Source organism: Cebus imitator, unplaced genomic scaffold, assembly GCF_001604975.1.
Source record: "Cebus imitator isolate Cc_AM_T3 unplaced genomic scaffold, Cebus_imitator-1.0 Scaffold453, whole genome shotgun sequence".
Classification (NCBI taxonomy): Eukaryota; Metazoa; Chordata; class Mammalia; order Primates; family Cebidae; genus Cebus; species Cebus imitator.
The window spans coordinates 569,418-578,870 of record NW_016107768.1 but is presented as its reverse complement, the minus strand read 5'-3'; positions in this window follow the sequence as shown (position 1 = coordinate 578,870).

Sequence of the window (9,453 nt, the reverse complement as noted above, 5' to 3'; positions counted from 1 at the left end):
GTGAAGTGCCTAGCAAAATGTGTGGCAAAAAGCAAGTGCTCGACACCCGTTATCATCATTTGAGGTGTTATTGCTATTATTATCAGCAGAGGGCTGCATTTTAAAAAGCCTTGGTGAGCACCTACAGAGCAGGATAGAGCACTTGCAGAGCCAGCCAGGACAGGTGAAAGGGATGTATCAGTGGCAGACGTCCCCAGATCTGTCCTAGGATGATGCCCCTTTCTCCTAGAGACAGAATTTAATATATGAGTGTGATTTTAATAAATGACATGTATTATCAGCTTATCTGTGTATGAACTAGAACCACCTTTGGGCTGGGTTTGGCAACAGGACAGCTGAAGGGTGGGAAGCAGTGATGCCATAACCATAAAAGCCCTTGACGAAGAAGAAAGATTCAGCAAAGGCTTAAGGCTTTGGCCAGCTGGAGTCAAGCAGGTGTGGCTGGGAGGCAGCCAGCCCTGTCTTAAAGAACCAAAGTCAGTCTGGAGGCTCTCAAGGAAGAGGGGTCAAATGTTTCCAGTTATGGAACCAGGAGAAGGCTGAACAGTCCAGGTGCCATCTCCATCTGCATCTGTGGCATCAGGACTTTCTAGTAGTGCTAAGTCCTGACCAGCCTTGAGATGCCCATGTTGAGTTGAACCTTTGACACTGAGCCTACTTTGCCCCCACCTCCTGACTCACATTTACTAAAATTAACCAAAAGGAGTCTTCAGCATGTGTGCAGGGCAGGTAGTCAATATCTGTGCCCCTGATACAACTGAGGGAGATGTTATTTCAGAAGAGCTCTAAGGCCAAGACAGTCAGGTGAATGTAGTATTCATTTCTCTTTGGAAGTAGGCAGGTGTAAGAGACACATAAAACAATATTTTAACACAGAATTTAAAGAATTGGAGGAGGCACAGTGTACCATCCTGGTCTCCTCATCTAAACAGTCTAAGTTGGTTAAATGAAGTGGATAATTCTTACCCTACCTATCTGAGAGTAGAGGTGAGGGTTCTGTGATATAAAGAATACAGGTCTTTTATGAACTGTAAGGCATTATATATATTAGGCCATAATGCTGATGGAGATGCTTAAACTAAAGAGACATTAAGCTAGTTGTGCAGAGACAAGTGTGGGTGGAAGAAAAGAAGTGGCTTGGGCTAGCTGCTGAAAGGCAAGACGGAGGCTAGGGCTGAAGTCCGTGGGAAAGTTTCGATGCCCTTGAACCATGGGGTAGGGAACAGTGGTAAAGGGAAGAAAGGAAGCACTCTCCTTAGCTGGGGATAGGAGGGGTTAGAGACTGGATATTGGTTAGACAGGAGGGAGTTCACTGCTTCATGCCCTACGCACATGCTGAAGACTCCTTTTGGTTAATTTCGGCAAATGTGAGTCAGGAGACAGGGGGCAGGGCAGGCTCAGTGTCAAAGATTCAGCTCAACACAGGCATCTCAGCCCTGTGGACTGGGACTTTAGTCCCCAGCTCTTTTGGATACTGGTGGTTATAACTGAGCTTGAGGGTACACAGCAGCAATTATTTTTGCCCTATTTGTATTCCTTGTGAGAAGGAAGGGGCTGTCACTTGGCCTGAAACAGCCCCTTCCTTCTCACAAGGAGCTCACCACATCATCTCCTCTCCTTCTCAAATGAATTCCTAGAATCTGACCTCCTTTCCTGGGTAAATCTCTCTCTATAACTAACCACCTTACAGTAAAGTTGGTCAATGGTGTGACTGTCTTCCCCACTGACCAACATACCCTAGAGGGCAAGAGCGTATACTCCAGTGCCTAGCACTGTGAATGATATGTAATGAATTAAATTCTCTCGGTTCAATTCTTCCTAAATACCATTCACGATCCCTTCTGCAAAGATTACCCTGCAAAAAATATTTGTTCTTCAGCCTTCCCTAAGTGTTAATATTCATATAAATGTTGCTCTCAGTATATTTTTTTTTGAGGTGGAGTCTCGCTCTGTCACCCAGGCTGGAGTGCAGTGGCATGATCTCAGCTCACCCCAACCTCTGCCTCCTGGGTTCAAGCAATTCTCCTGCCTCAGCCTCCCAAGTAGCTGAGACTACAGGTACGTGCCACCACATCTGGCTGATTTTTTGTATTTTTAGTAGAGATGGGGTTTCACTGTGTTAGTCAGGCTGGTCTCCATCTCCTGACCTCATGATCTGCCTGCCTCGGCCTCCCAAAGTGCTGAGATTACAGGCGTGAGCCACCGTGTCCGGCCTGCTGTCAGTATTTGTTTAGATGTCCTGAGTACTTCTGTCCATGTGCTTGCAGACTTCTACAAGCAGGTGGTTTAACCAAACTGTAAAGCACTCAGCAGGCCTAGTTCCACACTCTGAAATTTGCTTAGTAAAATGTTTTGATCTTGGTGGTCGGTTGATGGTGGTAAAAGGAAAAGCCATTAGGACTGTAATTAATGAGGACGCTTTATGCAAGTTTCCCCCAAGCGCAAGTGAGAGGACATGTAATCCCATTACCAATACTCGATCTTTCACTCTCGGGAGATTTCCCCACTAATTAGTCTGAAACTGTAATTTAGCCTATACTTGAAGGAATGTGTCACATGAGGACACTTCTAATTTATTTCTGATCTTCTTTGAATTTAGAGGCACATATGCCACTGACCAGCATTCCTCCCAATTGCCACTTTCCTGCCACCAAAAAGAAGAAGAAGAAGAAGAAGAAGAAGAAGAAGAAGAAGAAGAAGAAGAAGAAGAAGAAGAAGAAGAAGAAGAAGAAAAAAAGATCACGATTTGTCTAAGACCTGAGAAGGGAAGGCAAGCTCAGAGAATTTCCTAGCACTCTGCTTGTCTAAAGGTTTTATCCAACTGTCCTGCTCTGTTTTTTCAAGCCTTCCCAACCAATGAGCTTTCTTCTACATTTCCAGGACTTTGAAATGAACAAAGAAATGTAAGCAGAAGTGATGTCTGTCATACTTGAGTGGAAACTAAAAGCCAATGCACAACTTGTTCCATACCCTCTTCCTTCTGCCACAGCAAGGAGAAAGTTCCAGATTGTGGCTGCTCAATAAGCCTGAGTCCCCATGTGAGGACAGCACGTAGCACATCCCCCAGCCAATTCATGATGGACATGGAGAGTAAGAAAGAAAGAAACTTTGCTGTTTGAAGACACTAAGACTTGGGGGTTGTTTGTTACTGAAGCATAAAGTGGCCCATCCTGATGGATGTAATCATCCTATGTTATGGAAACCCTATCCCAGACTTAAGTTATATTTGCTATTGCCCCTGTATTTTCTCCTAGAAGCCTACCTGCACAGTTGACCCCAGTGGGCAGCCTTTCTAGTCATTATAGATTTCATGGCACCGTATTCCTAAAATTCCCTCTCCAAAATAATCTACTTACAACATTCCACTCCTGGGGAAAGCTACTCCATTCCTCCTTTTCCAAAAGTCCAGCAAAAGCCTCCACTGAGGTTTGATGGAAAGATGTGTAATCTATCACACATCCTATATTGTTCCCTTTTTCCAGCTCCCAGCCCTGAAGGATGCAGGGCCCGGTGGGGCCCCCTGGCCACTGAGGGAACAGGAGTCACCCAGTTGCCATGTTCTGACAGCTTGTCACATTATTTTTCCCTGTGGGGGCTCTCTGCTCCCTCCATCTAACCTTCTCCTCTGTCCCCTGAGACCAGAGGCCTCTATACCCCGAGGCAAAGCAAAGCAAGATTGATGCCCTATGAACGGCCATGCCTGGGAGGGCTTGCGGTTCCATACATAGAGCAGCCCATTCTTCCCCATTTCAGGTTCTCACACTGGACACCAAAGCAGGAGCTCAGAGCGAGGACAGCAAGAATTCAATCTTTGTTCATCCTCTGAACACAATTGATCCACCACACTCCCCAGTCTCCCCAACATAGGCCCTCGCGCCTCACCTACTCAAAATCTTTCTAAAGGTATCCCAGGCCCTTTGAACAGAGGAGCTAGAATCAAAAGTTGATTCAAAATGTTTAAGTGTAGCATGAAAAAAACCTCACTCATTTAAATATTGGCCAAGGAGAAGCCCATCTCCCTTTCCCACAGCCACCGATGTGCCTTTCTCCCAACTTGCCTCATTAAAGAAAGTGGTGTTTGAGGGCCATAGGCTGGGTAATCCTGCTACAGAATCGTAAATTAGCATGAATGCCAATGGTTTACTTGCATCTCCAGTCCCCTGAATGTGCAGGTAAAAGCCTCCTAAGGGCTCAGGCCAAGAGTAGGGCTCTGGGACTTCCAGGGGCTGTCAGGCAATACATATAAAAATTATTTCATCTAAATTCCCTGAGAGGTTTCATAGACCAAACACCTCTGAAGGACAAAGAGACAACTGTAAAATTACCTGAAAATAAATGCTCCTAAAGTGGTTGGAAGGAATCCAGGGTAAGGGGAATTCGAAGGCCAATAACTAATCCATCAGCTATTTTTTTTTTTAATTCCACATCTGGACTTTTTTTTTCCAAGGCCATAGCCTGTCACCATGCAGTTTATCACCTGTCACTCCATCTCGATTGTGGGTGACATGAGATCAATGGTCTAAAACTGCTCTCAGATCTACAGAGAAATTTATAACACTAGGCTCCACTGTGTCCCGACTGGGCCTGGGTCCCAGGGTTCTGAGGCAGAGGCTGCCATGCAAACTTCATTTCCATTTCAAAAGTGGTTTGTGACCCACTTAAAGCAAGTGAGTTCAAACTGTCAGATGCGAAGGAAGACCTAAGTCAGAAGTCTTCTGCACTTACAGAACAATGACTTTCAGAGGGAAGAAAGATTAGCCAATGATTAAAATTCTCTCTGCCTAGAAGAGGCTCTAGTGTCCTGCTTTAATTTCTTTTAAGTTATGTGGGATTTATTAATAACAAAACCCTACATTTGTCCCAACATGTTTTAGGCTCTGAGACTAATTAATCCATCCAATTTATCTAACTATAGAACGCCTGCATGTAGTTTAAGCACAGATTTGTGGTTCTTCACTGAAGGTTTGCTTCATTACTTACAACCTCTTTTTCCCCTATGAACTCTGTAGTCTTTCCTAATTCTGCTTTAAAGTGCCCAAGCACCATAAACAAGGCCCTAGGAACCCAGGCCACATCTCATATCCCACACCATTCAGCCAAAAGGCTCCAGGGAAATTTTTCATTTCTCCCCAACACACACTGAATACTTGGGGTCATAAGGGAAACATCCTTAGGCCATGGACAGCTGTAGAACCTCCCACTTCCACTCCACCATCATTTTTCATGGCAGATGTCCAACAGAAGATACACTGAGGTGCCACTAAATTTGCTCGTGGTTGAACCCAGAGAAGCCTCAACTAACTGAGAAAAAGTAAATCCTCTCTCCCACCACTGTCTACCTGCATTCTTCTTGGAACTAAACTCAAGAGGAGGCTCCCAGAAGGAACTGCATTCTCCAGATGGCTAGAGAACACCAACCAGCAACTCCTACATCACTTGCTTCAGCTCCTGGTTGGAGGGAGAAGGTGGGATTCACACAGTAGGAAACACAGTCCTCAGAGTCAGCCTATAGATGAACAAGTGCCACCACAGAGCACTATTCTCTCCCCTGAGCCTCTTGGGATTTGGTCTTACCAGTCACTCACTCGTCACCATTCCCCAAACAGCCACTTGAGAGAATTACCCATCACCTTCTTTCCAGATCAAAGTTTCACCAGTGCAGGCTTCTTTCTCCACTTTCCCTGAACCTGATTTTCTTTCACATCGGGTGACATCCTTCAACACTCTCCATTGCCTTAAGGGTGAAACCCAAATGCCTTAACATGATACACAAAGTACCCACCTGCTCACTCTGGCTTTCACCACTTCTCTGTACTCACTAGATCCTTTCATAGAACCTTATGTCCAGCTCTGAGATCTTTGTGTCACTTATTCCTCCTGCAAGGAATGCTTTTTTCACCTCCATCCCTACCTTCTCCCTTTGTACCCCAACTAATTTCTACTCATCCTTCAAAACTCAACTCGAGTGTCACCCAAAATCTTTCCCTGAGTACTCCCATTTCCCAGCACAACTGGGCCTCCCTCCTCTGGGCTCATACAGTCAGGCAGAGCATAACTGTATCGCTATTCTTAGGCCCTTTGCCACATGTCCAGGTGTACCTCTTCCTCAAGAAGCAACCTGTGATCAGCCCACACTTCTGCACCTCACAGCACGTCTCACACCCAATGGGTGTGAGATGTTTACTCTATCTCCCCAGCCTCAGGGATGGCAGGGTATAACTTTTTATTTCAGTACACTTTGACATTTATAGAAAAACTGTAGAGATGATAGTCCAGAGAGTTCCCATAACCCCATGTTCCCTGTTACTAACATCTTACATCACTCTGGTACCTTTATTACAATTAATGACTAATATTATTATTATCTAAAGTCCATATTGAGGACAGATCCAAGATGGCCGATTAGGAGCAACTCAGGATTGCAGCTCCCAGCGAAAGCATGGAGGGTGAGTGGACACCGCATTTCCAGATGGATTTTTATTGCCCACAGATCAGGAGATTCTCAGGCGGAGGAGCCCCACAGGTTACCAGTGCGGCTGTTTTGGCCGGTAACCTGGTGCGGCAGTTCTCCACACAAAATACACGGGTCTGGGCACCGTTTTAGCTGGCGATTGGAGCTTGGGGAAGACAGAGGTGCCCATTCAACTGATAGAAAAGGGGACTGAAATAGGGAGCCAGACCAGGAGATTCCCAGGCAAAAAAGTGCCACAAATCTCAGCACGGCTGTTTCAGCTGGCACAGTGGGCTGCCACACGGAAATCACACAGATCCCAGTGCCTTTTCAACAGGCGACTGGAACACCTGGGAGACAGAATCGCCCATTCAACTAAAAAAAAAAAAAAAAAAAACGGCTCTGAGGCAGGGAGCCAGGTGATCAGGCTTGGCTGGTCCCACCCCCACAAAAAAACAGCAATCTGAAACGCTCTGGATTGAGAGTTTCACAGCAAGCACAGCTGAACCCAGGACGGTCCAGCTCTGTAGGGGAGGCGCGTCCGCCATTACAGAGGCACTTCACCATTATGGAGGTAGTTTGCCGTTGCTGAGGCAGCCCGCCATTGCCGAGGCAGCCCGCCATGACAGAGAGAGTCTGCCATTATAGAGGTGGGCCACCATTGCCAAGGCAGTTCTAACTACACCCATATAAACAGGACTGCAGGGAAGTTCACACGGCAGCTGGGTGGAGCCCACAGCAGCTCAGCAAAGCCTCTGCAGGCAGACAGTGACTAGGCTGCCTCCTTGCTGGGAAGGGCAGCCCTGAGACAAGGCAGAAGCACAACAAAAACTCATAAATAAGTCCCTAACTCCCCAGGACAGAGCACCTGGGGAAAAAAAGGGGGGGGTTTTATGAGTTCTGCTGCAGCACACTTAAACATACCTGCCCAGCAACTCTGAATGAACAATGGCACTCACAGCTCAGCACTTGAGCTCCTGTAAAGGACAGACTGTCTCCTCAAGCAGCTCCCTGACCCCTGTATATCCAAAGAGTCATCTCATAAAGGAGAGCTCAGACTGACATCAGGCAGGTATCCTTCAGGGACAAAGATAGCAGAAGAAACTGGCAGCAACCCTTACTGTTCTGCAGCTGCTACAAGTGATCCCCAGGCAAGCAGGGCCTGGAGTGGACCCCAGAAATCCTATAGCAGAGAGGCCTGACTGGTAGAAGGAAAACTAGAAAACAGAAAGAAGTAACTTCATCATCAACAAACTGAACGTCCACTCAGCGACCCAATCTGAAAGTCAACAACTTCAAAGACAACAGGCAGATAAATACACAAAGATGGGAAGAAACCAGTGCAAAAAGGATGAAAACACCCAAAATCAGAACACCTCTCCCCCTACAAGGGATCACAACTCCTCAGCAGCAAGGAAACAAGGCTGGATGGAGAATGAGTGTGATGAATTGACAGAATCAGGCTTCAGAAGGTGGGTAATAAGAAACTTCTGTGAGCTAAAAGAACATGTTCTAACCCAATGCAAAGAAACTAAGAACCTTGAAAAAAGATTTTACAAAATGCTGACGAGAATAAACAATTTAGGAATATAAGTGAATTGATGGAGCTGAAAAACACAACACGAGAACTTCACGAAGCATGCACAAGTTTCAACAGCCGAATTGACCACGCAGAAGAAAGGATATCAGAGGTCGAAGATCAACTCAATTAAATAAAACGAGAAAGCAAGATTGGAGAAAAAGGGGTAAAAAGGAATGAACAAAATCTCCAAGAAATATGGGACAATGTGAAAAGACCTAATCTACGTTTGATAGGTGTACCTGAATGTGATGGAGAGAATCAATCCAAGCTGGAAAATACTCTTCAGGATATTATCCAGGAAAACTTCCCCAACCTAGCAAGGCAGGCCAATATTCAAGTCCAGGAAATACAGAGACCACCACAAAGATATTCCTCAAGAAGAGCAATCCCAAGGCACATAATCATCAGATTCACCAGGGTAGAAATGAAGGAGAAAATGCTAACGGAAGCCAGAGAGAAAGGTCGGGTTACCCACAAAGGGAAGTCCATCAGACTCATAGCAGATCTCTCAGCAGAAACCCTACAAGCCAGAAGAGAATGGGGGCCAATATTCAACATCCCTAAAGAAAAGAACTTTTAACCCAGAATTTCATATCCAGCCAAACTAAACTTCATAAGTGAAGGAAAAATAAAATCCTTTATGAACAAGCAAGTACTCAGAGATTTCATCACCACCAGGCCTGCTTTATAAGAGCTCCTGAAAGAGGCACTAAACATAGAAAGGAACAACCAGTACCAGCCACTCCAAAAGCATACCAAATGGTAAAGAGCATCAACACAATGAAGAAACTACATCAACTAACGGGCAAAACAGACAGCTACCATCAAAATGGCAGGATCAAATTCACACATAACAATATTAACCTTAAATGTAAATGGGCTAAATGCCCCAATCAAAAGACACAGATTAGCAAAGTGGATAAAAAGCCAAAACCCATCAGTGTGCTGTATCCAGAAAACCCATCTCACATGCAAGGTTACACAAAGGCTCAAAATAAAGGGATGGAGGAAGATTTACCAAGCAAATGGAGAGCAAAAAAAAAGCAGGAGTTGCAATTCTCATCTCAGATAAAATAGACTTTAAACCAACAAAGATAAAAAGAGACAAAGAAGGACATTACATAATGGTAAAAGGATCAATGCAACAAGAAGAGCTAACGATCCTAAATTTATACACACCCACTACAGGAGCACCTAGATACATAAAGCAAGTTTTTAATGACTTACAAAGAGACTTAGACTCCCACACAATAATAGTGGGAGACTTTAACACCCCACTGTCAATATTAGATCAACAAGACAGAAAATTAACAAGGATATTCAGGACTTGAACTCAGACCTGGACCAAGCAAACCTAATAGATATTTACAGAACTCTCCACCCCAAATCCACAGAATATATATTCTTCTCAGCACCACAT